This window comes from Macaca fascicularis, chromosome X, assembly GCF_037993035.2.
Source record: "Macaca fascicularis isolate 582-1 chromosome X, T2T-MFA8v1.1".
Lineage (NCBI taxonomy): Eukaryota > Metazoa > Chordata > Mammalia > Primates > Cercopithecidae > Macaca > Macaca fascicularis.
The window spans coordinates 72,445,802-72,459,992 of record NC_088395.1 but is presented as its reverse complement, the minus strand read 5'-3'; the positions used below and the strand labels follow the sequence as shown (position 1 = coordinate 72,459,992).

General features: G+C 39.4%; 1 protein-coding gene across 16 annotated transcripts in view; it reads right to left on the bottom strand.

Annotated features, from left to right (window-relative positions):
- The window catches only part of HEPH (hephaestin), a 92,787-nt gene extending 83,437 nt beyond the window's left edge, over positions 1-9,350 (bottom strand). For all 16 annotated transcript variants that reach the window (XM_015444147.3, XM_074029220.1, XM_074029222.1 and 13 more), the window contains exon 1: positions 9,253-9,350. The gene's annotated coding sequence lies outside the window, so the exon portion shown is untranslated. The remainder of the gene's footprint in view (positions 1-9,252) is intronic.
- Positions 9,351-14,191: the final 4,841 nt, after the last annotated feature.

The window sequence follows — 14,191 nt, the reverse complement described above, 5'->3', positions numbered from 1 at the left end:
AGAACAAAAGGGCTTTCTACGTGTCCAGAAAACTGAAGAGGCATGAGCCAGATTTAGTGACTGAGAAAGCAAAACCCAATTAGCCCAGTTTCTTTAGCTTACCTGATTCCTTCTGGTTCAATAAGTGTTCAGTGATTGGATTTTGAAGGGCATAGTTAAAAAGTCACCCATGCTGCTAATCGGGTATTACTAGTTCCTTCAGAAGAGAGATCTGGATCCAGTTTTTTCTTTTTTTTTTTTTAATTTTTATTTTTTTTATATTTATTTATTTATTTATTTATTTATTTTTTATTATTATACTTTAAGTTCTAGGGTACATGTGCATAACGTGCAGGTTTGTTACATATGTATACTTGTGCCATGTTGCTGTGCTGCACCCATCAACTCGTCAGCACCCATCAACTGGTCATTTACATCAGGTATAACTCCCAACGCAATCCCTCCCCCCTCCCCCTCCCCCCTCCGAATGATAGGCCCCGGTGTGTGATGTTCCCCTTCCCGAGTCCAAGTGATCTCATTGTTCAATTCCCACCTATGAGTGAGAACATGCGGTGTTTGGTTTTCTGTTCTTGTGATAGTTTGCTAAGAATGATGGTTTCCAGCTGCATCCATGTCCCTGTTTTTTCAAAGGTGTAGCAGGAAGAATATTCTCTCTCCCAAGAATCAGGTAACAGGCACCAGAAGCCTTATTGGGCCGCTAACACTAATTCTCCTTTTGCCTCTGTTTTCCCATAGGCAAAAGGGGAACACTCATTGTTGCCACTTCCTATCCTCTCTAAATTGTACTTAACAACAAGTGAGAATTTACCAAAAAATATTTACTAGAATATTCATAAACCCAAAATAGAAACAGTCAAAATGTTCACGAACACTATAATGAACACATTGCATTTTATTCATAAAATGAAATTCTTTATAGCAATAATAATGAACAAACTGCAACTACACACAACAATATGAATGACTATGACAAATGTAATGTTTAAAAAAATAGACACAAAATAGTGCATATTGTATGATTTCATTTAAATAAAGTACAAAATCAGGCCAACATAATCTATACTGGTAGAAATAAGGATAATGTTTGCCTTGGAGTAGGATTCTGTGACTGGGAAGGGAAGAGAAGGGCTTCTAAGTAATGCTCTGTTTCTTGATCTACATGCTGGTTGAAAAAGCGTTCTCAGTTTATGAAGATACATTGAGCTATAAACAAGATTTGTGCACTTTATGTGTATTATACTTCAAAAGTTAACAATGAACCAAAAATAAATGATAGTATGTGAGGGAAGTATTTTGAACTTCTCAGAAGAAATGTTGTCTGCTGATTCCCAAGGCTATTCATAAACTCATTTCATAGGTCTAATCCTGAGTCAGAAGCAGACCCAAGATTCTAACCTCTCACTTCAATGCATAAGTCAGGACGTTAGATTTCCTGGGACTAGGACGAAGCACTCAGTGATACCATACACAGTTACAGTCAAACACAGAAACATGGACAGCATTACATAAATACATAAACTTGCACACACAGGTACATGTAGTCTTACCTAAAAGCAGAGATGCACACACTTCCATTTACACATAAAATCACTCTGTTACATAAAATCTTAGTCAACTTCAGGACAATAATAATAATAATAATAAAGCTATATTTATTGTATGTGCATGGTGCACCTGCTCCAAGTGTTTTACACAGATTAAATCATTTATTCCTCACAACCACCCTATGAAGTAGACACCATTATTATCCCCTTATTACAACAGAGAAACTGCAGAACAGAGGTGTAAAGTAGTTTGCCCAAAGCCATCTAGATAAAAATCGGTAGAGTTGGGATTTGAGCTCAGGAAGTGTGGCTCCAGCATAATCACCATGCTGTATTACCTTCCACAAAAATATACTTGCACACTCACATGTATATACACAGAGAACATACATATGCCCATAGCTACAGCCATATTTGTGAAAAAAACACATACATTCTGAAACAAGCAATTACATGCAGTTACAATCATTTTACAAACAGACACACATACTCTTGTAGGCAGAAATATACCTAATAGATTGTATTAATGATAATGATGATAATGGCTACTATTCACTGAGAGATTATTACATAGTAGCACCATGTCCAGTGCTTTATATAAATTATTTCACTAAATCTTCAACCCAAGCACATGAAATAGGCATTGTTAATAAAAAATAGAGAATCAAATGTATGCACAGATTTACATATGGATAGAAAATGCCCAGATATTTACCCTTTTTAAGAAACAAACTTATAGACTACTTCACAAACTCCCAGTCCTCTCCATATGCAGCAGTGACCCAAGTGTTAATCCCTAGATTCCATATTATATTTGGCAGAAAGCCCTTGATGTAAGAGAGGATCTGTTTTGTGGTTCTTTATTCCAAAACCTGGCTCTCCTACTGACCAGCTGTGTAGCCTTGAGAATTTCTTAACCACTCAGAACCGGTTTTCTCATCTGTAAAATGGGTATAATAATACCAGCCTTGGAGAAATAAATAAGAAAGCTTACATGAAAGGGACAAGTATAATCCATGTTTGGAATATAGTAGGCAGTAGTAACTACTGGTTGCCTTCCTCTTCCTTTTCCCTCCTGGCTACAGTTTGCTAATTCATCTCTACAGTCTCCCATGCATCATACTTTCTATTTTCCTACTCCAAGGGTTAATTTGAATACTTGCTGCTCCAGAAGGCCACCTCTAGCCTCTCCATATCACTATCCTCTGAAGGGCTACTTACTAGCACCCAATTAGATTAAGTCAGACTCTGTATTATTGTTACCTTTCCATCTCATGACCTGCTTCGTGAACTGTCTTCATTTCTCAGATTGGACTACACACTCCTTGAAAGAGAATGTCATTTTTTAGAGGTCGCTGTGTATCTATTACCAGACATGGTGATGAAGGCCAAGTAGATGGGCAATAACAGCTATTGTTAAAGTGACATAAAGAAACACAAGCATACATTTTTCCATCAGTTGGGTCTGGTTCAAGTTCTAATACTTGTTCAGGGTGAATTTAGGCAAGTTTCTTCACCTTATTTTTCCCATCTATAAAATAATTGACTATATAAAGCTAGACTATATAGTTCTTACTTTTTGAGGGAGTCACAGAAGTTTGGTAATCTAAGTGCAGAACCATAAAAATGTGGTATATAATGAGCTCTCAAAGAGTCCTTCCAGCTTTCACATGCTGCCAATACTCACATTCACTGATGAAACACAAGCATACTCATATACACCTACATATAGCTCTATATATCCTACATATAGCTCTATATATGGTCACACAAATAGTCATGTCTTGGAATCCTCAACAGGGAGGGAGTGTCCTTGGTTCATTCCAAGTCTGAATGCAACATGGAACCCTTTCAATCTTCTGTCTCAGAGAGGTGTCAACAAAGCAGTTGTGCCTTGAACTCATTTACCTAGACAGAAAACTGTCCCAGGCAAGAGCTCCACAACTGGAGAAACACATGATAAAACTGAAAATATTCCTAGAAGAGACTAGTACAGGCCTTCAGCATACAGTGAACAAGCATTCAACAGTGGTGACTTATGATCCAAATTGCTTAGACAATAGAATCTGGGGAGTGGGGGGAAGTGCCACCTAACATATCTCTAGCAGTTTCCAGATTACAATGTGTTTTTCATATCTTCCATCTTACATAATTCTCAAGATCTTGAGAGATAAGGAATACTTACTCGATTTTGCATCCAGGGCACAGGCTTTGGTATCAGGCTACCTAAGTGAATCTTGGCTCCAGTTTTCCTAGCTGTAAGACTTGGGAAACTTCTTCATTTATTTAACCACAATGTCTTTATTTTTTAAATGGTATTAATACTATTAGCTACCTCATAGAGTTTTGTGGGGATTAAATTAATTAAGATCTGTAAGTACTTTAAGGGCATATGTAAGTGATCAAAAGGTATTAGTGGCTATTACTATCGCAAGTAAGGAAATCGTTTGGGAATGAAACTTGACAGGGCCATAAATATTTTCCATTTTATGAATAGCAACAAATATGTGCACACTCATAAATTCCCATATATGGTAACACATTCTAAGCATACGGGAATATATACACAGGTATGAAACCACACACAGCCCAAGCTGAACTCTCTTCTTGGAAACAACATGCTATAATGTAAAGAACTAGAACTTTTGAGTCAGACGAACTTAGGTTTAAGTACTGTTTTACCCTGTATTTAAATAAGATAACTTTTTGCAGTATCTGGGACTTAGTAGGCACCTGATAAGTATTTTTCTTCCTTCTAATTATTGACATCCTTTCTTTCCTCCTCAAATCTGAATTTGTCATTGTTATTGCTATTTAATTTGGACTTATCTTATACTATAAGAGCAGAAAAAATGGAAAACCCATAAAATCCTTTGTAACCACTTAGATATTAGGCCGGGTGTGGTGGCTCATGCCTGTAATCCCAGCACTTTGGGAGACCGAGGTGGGCGGATCTTCTGAGGTCGGGAGTTCGAGACCAGCCTGACCAACATGGAGAAACCCCGTCTCTACTAAAAATACAAAAAATTGGCCGGGCGTGGTGGCACATGCTTGTAATCCCAGCTACTAGGGAGGCTGAGGCAGGAGAATCGCTTGAACCCGGGAGGCGGAGGTTGTGGTGAGCTGAAATCGCTCCATTGCACTCCAGCCTGGGCAACAAGAGCAAAACACGGTCGCAATAAATAAATAAATAAATAAATAAATAAATAAACAAACAAAATAAAATAAAATATAACCACTTAGATATTTCATGGTAAAGTGGACTGCGTTCAGGTACAAGAAAAAAGTCAGTTCTAGCTCTGGATTCATCATTTATTGGTTATATGACCTTGAACAAGTCCCTAACTTCCTGAGCCTCAGTTTCCTCCTGTCTTAAATGAGGATTGTCTCTACTTTGGGCCCCTCATTAGTTTGTAATAAAGGTCAAATAATATGAAAGATGTGAAAACCCTGTGTAAGCTTTTCACTTGGGCAAGGCTATTTTTTTCTCAGCTAAGCCGATAGAGAAGAACCAGACTGCATCTATTGAGATAATCATGTGTTTTTTGTCTTTGGTTCTGTTTATGTGCTGGATTACATTTATTGATTTGCATATGTTGAACCAGCCTTGCATCCCAGGGATGAAGCCAACTTGATCATGGTGGATAGGCTTTTTGATGTGCTGCTGGATCCGGTTTGCCAGTATTTTATTGAGGATTTTTGCATTGATGTTCATCAGGGATATTGGTCTAAAATTCTCTTTTTCTGTTGTATCTCTGCCAGGCTTTGGTATCAGGATGATGTTTGCCTCATAAAATTAGTTAGGGAGGATTCCCTCTTTTTCTATTGATTGGAATAGTTTCAGAAGGAATGGTACCAGCTCCTCCGTGTGCCTCTGGTAGAATTCAGCTGTGAATCCATCTGGTCCTGGACTTTTTTTGGTTGGTAGGCTATTAATTATTGCCTCAATTTCAGAGCCTACTAAAAGCCTTTGATAAAATTCAACAGCCCTTCATGCTAAAAACTCTCAATAAATTCGGTATTGATGGAACGTATCTCAAAATCATAAGCGCTATTTATGACAAACCCACAGCCAATATCATACTGAATGGGCAAAAACTGGAAAAATTCCCTTTGAAAACTGGCACAAGACAGGGATGCCCTCTCTCACCACTCCTATTCAACAGAGTGTTGGAAGTTCTGGCTAGGGCAATCAGGCAAGAGAAAGAAATCAAGGGTATTCAGTTAGGAAAAGAAGAAGTCAAATTGTCTCTGATTGCAAATGACATGATTGTATATTTGGAAAACCCCATCATCTCAGCCCAAAATCTTCTTAAGCTGATAAGAAACTTCAGCAAAGTCTCAGGATACAAAATCCATGTGCAAAACTCACATGCATTCTTATACACCAGTAACAGACAAACAGAGAGCCAAATCATGAATGAACTTCCATTCACAATTGCTTCAAAGAGAATAAAATACCTAGGAATCCAACTTACAAGGGATGTAAAGGACCTCTTCAAGGAGAACTACAAACCACTGCTCAGTGAAATAAAAGAGGACACAAACAAATGGAAGAACATACCATGCTCATGGATAGGAAGAATCACTATCGTGAAAATGGCCATACTGCCCAAGGTAATTTATAGATTCAATGCCATCCCCATCAAGCTACCAATGAGTTTCTTCAGAGAATTGGAAAACACTGCTTTAAAGTTCATATGGAAGCAAAAAAGAGCCCGCACTGGCAAGACAATCCTAAGTCAAAAGAACAAAGCTGGAGGCATCACACTACCTGACTTCAAACTATACTGAAAGGCTACAGTAACCAAAACAGCATGGTACTGGTACCAAAATAGACATATAGACCAATGGAACAGAACAGAGTCCTCAGAAATAATACCACACATCTACAGCCATCTGATCTTTGATAAACATGAGAAAAACAAGAAATGGGGAAAGGATTCCCTATTTAATAAATGGTGCTGGGATAATTGACTAGCCATAAATAGAAAGCTGAAACTGGATCCTTTCCTTACTCCTTATATGAAAATTAATTCAAGATGGATTAGAGACTTAAATGTTAGACCTAATACCATAAAAACCCTAGAAGAAAACCTAGGTAATACCTTTCAGGACATAGGCATGGGCAAGGACTTCATGTCTAAAACACCAAAAGCAATGGCAACAAAAGCCAAAATTGACAAATGGGATCTCCTTAAACTAAAGAGCTTCTGCACAGCAAAAGAAACTACCATCAGAGTGAGCAGGCAACCTACAGAATGGGAGAAAATTTTTGCAATCTACTCATCAGACAAAGGGCTAATATCCAGAACCTACAAAGAACTCAAACAAATTTACAAGAAAAAAACAAACAACCCCATCAAAAAGTGGGTAAACGATATGAATAGACATTTCTCACAAGAGGACATTCATACAGCCAGCAGACACATGAAAAAATGCTCTTCATCACTGGCCATCAGAGAAATGCAAATCAAAACCACAATGAGATACCATCTCACACCAGTTAGAATGGCAATCATTAAAAAGTCAGGAAACAACAGGTGCTAGAGAGGATGTGGAGAAATAGGAACACTTTTACACTGTTGGTGGGATTGTAACTAGGTCAACCATTATGGAAAACAGTATGGCGATTCCTCAAGGATCTAGAACTAGAAGTACCATATGACCCAGCCATCCCATTACTGGGTATATACCCAAAGGATTATAAATCATGCTGTTATAAAGACATATGCACATGTATGTTTATTGCGGCACTATTCACAATAGCAAAGACTCGGAATCAACCCAAATGTCCATCAGTGACAGATTGGGTTAAGAAAATGTGGCACATATACACCATGGAATACTATGCAGCCATCAAAAAGGATGAGTTTGTGTCCTTTGTAGGGACATGGATGCAGCTGGAAACCATCATTCTCAGCAAACTATCGCAAGAACAGAAAACCAAACACCACATGTTCTCACTCATAGGTGGGAACTGAACAATGAGTTCACTTGGACTCGGGAAGGGGAACATCACGCACCGGGGCCTATCACAGGGATGGGGGAGGGGGGAGTGATTGCATTTGGAGTTATACCTGATGTAAATGACGAGTTGATGGTTGCTGACGAGTTGATGGGTGCAGCACACCAACATGGCACAAGTATACATATGTAACAAACCTGCACGTTATGCACATGTACCCTAGAACTTAAAGTATAATAAAAAAAGAAAAAAAAAAAGTTCCAGGTTAAAAAAAAAAAAAAAAAAAAGAACCAGACTGATGAGGAAAAAGAACAGGAACAAATAAAAGGAGAAATGAAGTAAGTAAGTTGAGAAAGAATCCTGGGAAAAAGTAAAAAAAAATAATAATAATAATAATTAATTAATTAAAAAGGGAGCCAGAAGGAAGAGGCACTCAAAGGAAGGATAAGAGAAAGGAAATTTCTAGGCTATTTGGATAGTTTAGTTAAGATATAATGAAACCTTGCGCCAACCTGGAGAGAAGATCAGCCAATATAAAGTTAAGCCTCCCTTAGCTTTACCTTACATTCCTGTCATCCCAATGTTACCTGGGTCTGGTCCCTATTATTCATAACAATTTGCATTGCTGTGTTCCCTGGAATTTGCAAACTGTTCCTTTATTGTGACAATGCTCTTTTCTCTTCCTCCATCTCCCTTTCTCAGTTTTAGTACTTTGGGCTAGACAGGCTCATCCTAAACAAAGGATTACTCCACTGAGTAAAGGAATGCTGAGCCAAATTTGGGGCCCTGTCTCCAATCTCTCAGCAGCCTTCCTAATAAACCCTGCATCAAAATTCACCTTTTGGTCCTCTGCCTTCTTAACTCTGTGATAGAAAACATACCGATTTGAAGTTAAAGACCTTGATTCAAATCCCATCTCTTGTCTGTGATAGCTATGTGACCTTTCAATAAATTATTTTAGCCTTAGTCATCTCATCCAAAAAATGGGATGATATTTATTTCACAGGATTGTCTTGAGGCCCAAACAAAACCATGGATATTTGAGTCCCTAGCAAAAGGATTGCTTGTCATATAACAGATGTTGAGTAATGAAAAACTGAACGTGTTATAGATTCACACATGCATGAAACCTTTAGAAACTATCTTTTTCAATCACCCTCATGTGATATATAAAAAACTGAGACCAGAGAGGTGCAGGCATTTGCTCAAAGTCAGGGAGCCGGTTGTTAAAAATAGCAAGAATTTGAACCAATGATTTCTAAAAGATTTTTGCTATTTAGACACTAAGACTACGCAAATTCAGATGTTTAGCTTAGTTCAGCTATCATTTATTGGCTTACTCTGTGCCAATCTGGTCTCAAAATATGAAACCAAACATGGTTATTTTTAAGTATTTGAGTTCCCACTTATATAATCCTCAGATCCATCACCTCAATAAATTCCTCAACCTGTGAGACAGAAGATGAGCAAGCTGTTTCGACAGGAAAATGAACTACTCTGTATGGCTCCAGGATTGGCCCTGAAACAGACAAGCCAGTGTGGTCCTGGCTACGTGGGCGAGAGGAACAAAAGGAGCCTATTGTCTCCTTTAACTTTCCTGCACACCAGCCAAACCTACTCCAACTTTTGGCCACGGACTTTTTCTCTCAATTGCCAGGACTCACCTAAGCCCAACTAAATAAACGTTTTTGCACAGGAAGGCAGGTGAAGTAGGGTTTGAAAAGAGAAAATAAAGCTTACCTTTGCTAGAGAAAACTACTCCATATTCATGTCAGCGGCCCATTAATGCTGCACTGCAGACTCCAGCCTGAGTCCGCCAGCCATGTTCAGTCAGTATCTTGGTTACAGGGCCTTTCTCCTAAATTAAGTCCAGGATTTCAATTTGGCAGGGGTTACTGGGATGGGAGGATGAGGGAGGGGGAAGGGCTGGGTGCCCTCTTTTCCAGAAACAAAACTACTGGAATGTCCTGTTCCTCTGGGGCCTGGTTTGATACAAAACCCGGGATGGTTCTTTACCCATATCCGGGTGTTTTACAAATCCTGGTTAGGATCTCAGGAGGAATTACAAGGGGGTGGGTTGTACTTCTGTTTTCAGAACTTGTTAATTGGTCTTTGCTAAGAGGAGGACACTGTCAGTGTGGCCAGCCAAAGCTCATGGGTAGATTTTAACAGCTCCGTTTAAGAAATGAGGTAGAAATGGAAAGAGTCTCCATGTCACCAGTTGTTTCCCTTCTTGCTTTGAAGCACAATTGTCAGCCCTGACTATTATTCTGAGGTCATGGCTGCTTGGTCATAAGTAAAAATAAAACTGGCAGTAAAACAAAGAACTTTTTTTTTGTACATTCTAAGTCCTATGTTAACCATTTTACATGCATTCTCTTATTTAAGTCTCACAATTATCCTGTGAGATGAATACTCTAATTCTCTCTATTTTACAACTGAGGAAAATTCAGCTGTGAGAGGGAAGGTAGCTTGTCCAAGGTCACACACTTAGGAAGTAAAAGAGAAGAGAGATTTACTGGGCCTGTCTAAACTTTTAACCATGAAACCACCACATACACTGTGCTGCTTAGGGGAGAAACACAGTCCTTTCGAGGGGGTAGAAGGGACTTCACAATTATTGAAAGTCTACTGGCCACCAGACACTGGTGAATTTTTTGGTATTTTTTTTATATACATTAACTTTGCCTCTGTCATTTCTAACAGATTCTAGAGTGAAATTTTATATTAACTATATTTAACATTTTCCACTTGAGGAAACCAGATATAGCTAGAAGATAGCTTGGATTAACACCGATCAACACCCTAAAAACTAAGACACGGAAGAATTGAAAATACTAAAAAGAAAAAAAAAAAAAACCTAAACATTCTCCCAAAAATTCAGGGTAAAACTGAGGTCTGGATTTGTTTAAAGTCAAAGGTCATTACTGTTCCTGGTGGAAAGAGAGAACAGTGAAAAGTCACCATCCTGAGTCAAGTGACCAAGGTTCTCGTCCCACTTGCTCTAGCAGTAATCAGCTATGTGGATTTTGTGGATTTGGCCCACTCCCTTCTCTTCTCTAGGCCTTTTTCTATTTCTACAATGAGGGTCTTAAACTAGATATGGACCCTCCTAGCCCTGTAAATTTACATATTTAGAATTCCATGAAGAAAGTATAGTCTAGATATTAAACATAGAAGATGAAGAGGTTTCAAAGACACAAAGTATAGGAAAAGAATGAGTGGGGAGCAATTTGTGGCGACAGGTCTGAGAATACTATGCCTCTCTAAAAATGACTGCATCTACCCAACAGACCCAGGTATAGGAAGGGGACAGGTATGATGGAGGTTCCACCACCTGATATTCTTACTTTGTGATGAGGAGATCTTGGCTAGGAGCAGATGCTTTTCTCCAGGCAGGCTGGGCACATTTTCCTCTTGTGAATTTAAAGTGTCTGGAGCAGGGTCCAGGGAAGAGAACATTCAGAAGTCTGAGCTGGTAGGGCAAAGTCTGCGTCATAAACCACTAGAGATTCTTAAGTTAAGTGTGCTCAGACACTTAGGCACTGCCCCATGGACTGCAACTCAGACCAAGGCACGTGGAAGCACCAGTAGGAAGGAGGGAGGAGCCACCAGCCTCAACTCCCTTAGAAATGCTCAGTGGTCAAGGGAAGCTTAGCCAAGCCACGGCAGCCCCTAGAATTATCGGCCTGGCACACATGTGAACCTTGAAGCAAGAAAGGGGAAGTGGAGACAAAACTCATTAAGCTGAGATCCAAGTCCAAGCTCTAAGGCATTTATGACAGGGAGGGGAAGGGATAAGGCCTCTGCTCTGACTCATGAAAGACAACAAGAACAGGTCATAATAGACTTGAATCAACACAGTGAAGACTGCAGGAGGCCAGGTAGGCCAGGTTTCCAGGCTTGTATTATTCATTCACCAATTTCACTGACAATACAAGCAGCACCCACCTCTTCTGCAAATCCAGGGTATATTTCTGGTTCCTTCTCCTGGAGGTCACTTGAAAAACATTTTCAAGTTGATGTCTACGGACCAGAGGTTGGCAAACCTTTTCTGTAAAGGGCTAGTTACTAAATATTTTATTTCCAGAACATACAGTTTCTGTTTGCCATAACTACACAAATTTGTCTTTGTAGCTCGCAAGGTATATCATTGTTCCAATAAAAATTTATTTACAAAACAAGCAGCAAGCTAAATAATAGACTTTTTTTTTCCAATATAGACATTTGAAATATGGCATCACTATTAAGAGCATGAAAACTGAAATCAGATATTCTGAACTGAAATCCCAACTGTGCCATTTCCTGATTCTATGATTAAAGTAATTTAATCCCCTTAAACCTCGGTTTTCACCTCTTTAAAATGGAGATAATAATATTACCCATTTTATAAGGCTGTTATAAGAACTTAAATAAGGCTATACATATTAACTATTTACCACAATAACTGGAACATAGTAAAGGCAAAAATTAGAGTTATAATTTTTAATATTTCAATTCTAAATAATTGTTTAAATCTAAATAATTGTTTCTTCATTAGGACACAAACTGTATTAACTTGTGTTAAAAAAGAAGAATGTTTCACGAATCCTGGCTTCATGTTCTAGTTATGCTACTAAAGAGCACACAGTGACCCTGGACAAGTCTTTTTGCCTTTCTATCACTCAGTTTCTTCACCTATAACATGAAAAAGGTGGTCTAGATTTGGATTTCTCAAAATTAATTTTGGCAGCAGAACACTTTCCCTAAACAGAATCTTAGTAAACACCCACTACTTATGGAAGATGAAAGTGGATTTGTTCTAGGTAAGGCAGGGAAGGAGATAGGAATGGGCAAGGGTGAAGGGACAGAGGAACCTGGCCACTGGTTATGACTGGTTTCCCAGACAGTGTGTATGTCCAGAGCACCAGTAAGAAATGTCTAGTACACTAAAAACATATTTGAAACCCATAAGACCAGAATATCCTTAAGGGGCCTTCACGTGTTAAAATCTGTCACTAGAACATCTTTTCATTTATTCATTCAACCAATATTTCCAGGTTACTCATCTATGGGCCATCACTAACACATGGCCCTGGGGTGGCTATAAAGAGGAGAGGACCTCAGGGACCTTCACATTAAAGTCAACATGGTCTAGTGTGAGAAGCATGGCGTTTGGAGTCAGAAAGACTAAGGATTGTATCTTGGCTGCCTTTTTCTGAGCTATGTGACCTTGGGCAAATCACTTAACTTTTTCGAGCCTCTGGTTCCTCATCTGCAGAATAGGAATAATAACACTTCCATGACTGAAATATTGTGAGGATTAAATCAGTTGGCATTTGTGTGAACCCTTAGCACAGTGTTCAGCATGTTGGGACCCCCAATAAATGTTGTTTTCCTTCCCATATTTTCCACGGTAAAATTTTGTGACAGTATCAGGTACCAGGAGAAAATTAAAGTGCCTTGGCACAGACAGTCTAACTCCTTTACCTCAGAATCCTCTGATGAGCTTGCTCTTAGCAGTTTCTTAGAAAGAAGACCTCTGGGGAAAGGTGGAGGGGTGCAGGGAGGAGGGGGTTGTCCCCCAGAGACCACATCTCTGAAGCCACTCCCCATCACCACTTCTGACCAGCAGACTCTGTTATGCTTTGGAAAGGTTGCTCTGCTTTGCTGTGATGTGCGACAGTCCCAGGCTTGCTCTGGGTATACTGTTTGGCTCTTGTACTCTGGCTCTTGAACTCCACTCCCTGCTTTCCCTAGTCCTCTAACACTGTCAAGACTGTAGGTCTCAAACTTAAACATGTATCAGAATCCCTTACAGGGGTTGTTAAGACATTGAGTTTTTGCTTCAGTTAATCTTGGGTGATGCCCAGGACCTTGCATTTCTGGCAAGTTCCCAGGTGATGCTGATGCTGCTGGTTTGAGGACCACACTTTGAGGACCACTGCCCTAAGGGATGCTTGCTCTGAAGCTCACCTCCCCCACCCCCCAACACTACCAGCTTACTTGCGCCTGCAGACTGATTCTTTAGCTCCAGACTCCCCTGGTCTTTGAGTATTCACTCTTTGGCCCTCGATCAAAAATATGTTTTATTCATATTCCTGGTACCTCATTCATGTGGCATCTCCCTGAGAGTCCTCCCAACACCTATTTCCCCACTTCCCTTGCCCAATAATCTTTCTGCTTGCCTGGGTGAAGCTTCCTCTCCTCTCCCTGTGCAATTAACATGTTTTCCTCTACACTGCCTGCCTGGAGCAGCTCTATACATGGCATCAGCTCCTCCTCCCAACTCTTCTATACTTTGTCATTTGGCTTCCTCATGGTGGGCTCTGGGCATGGACAAACCTGGTTTGAATATTAGCTCTGTCTCTCCCTAAAATGTGTGATCTTGGGGAAGTCACTTGAGTTCTCTGAGCCTCCATTTTGTTATTTGTAAAATCAGGCTGTGAAAATAAAATGCAATATCTGAAAAAGGGCCCTGTGCAGCCCCTGTTACATAGTAAATGATCAGTAAATGTCAAGTTTTTTTTCTTCCTCTATTTTCCTCATGCCTTCCTACTTCAAGCCACACTACTAAGGAGTACATAGCATGTAAGAAGGCTAAAACAATGTACAAATAAAGTGTTTCATTACCATAAATGGACATAGTAAGTAAGAGAATAGAGGTCTGTACAATGTGATGCAACATTTTAGAGTAGGA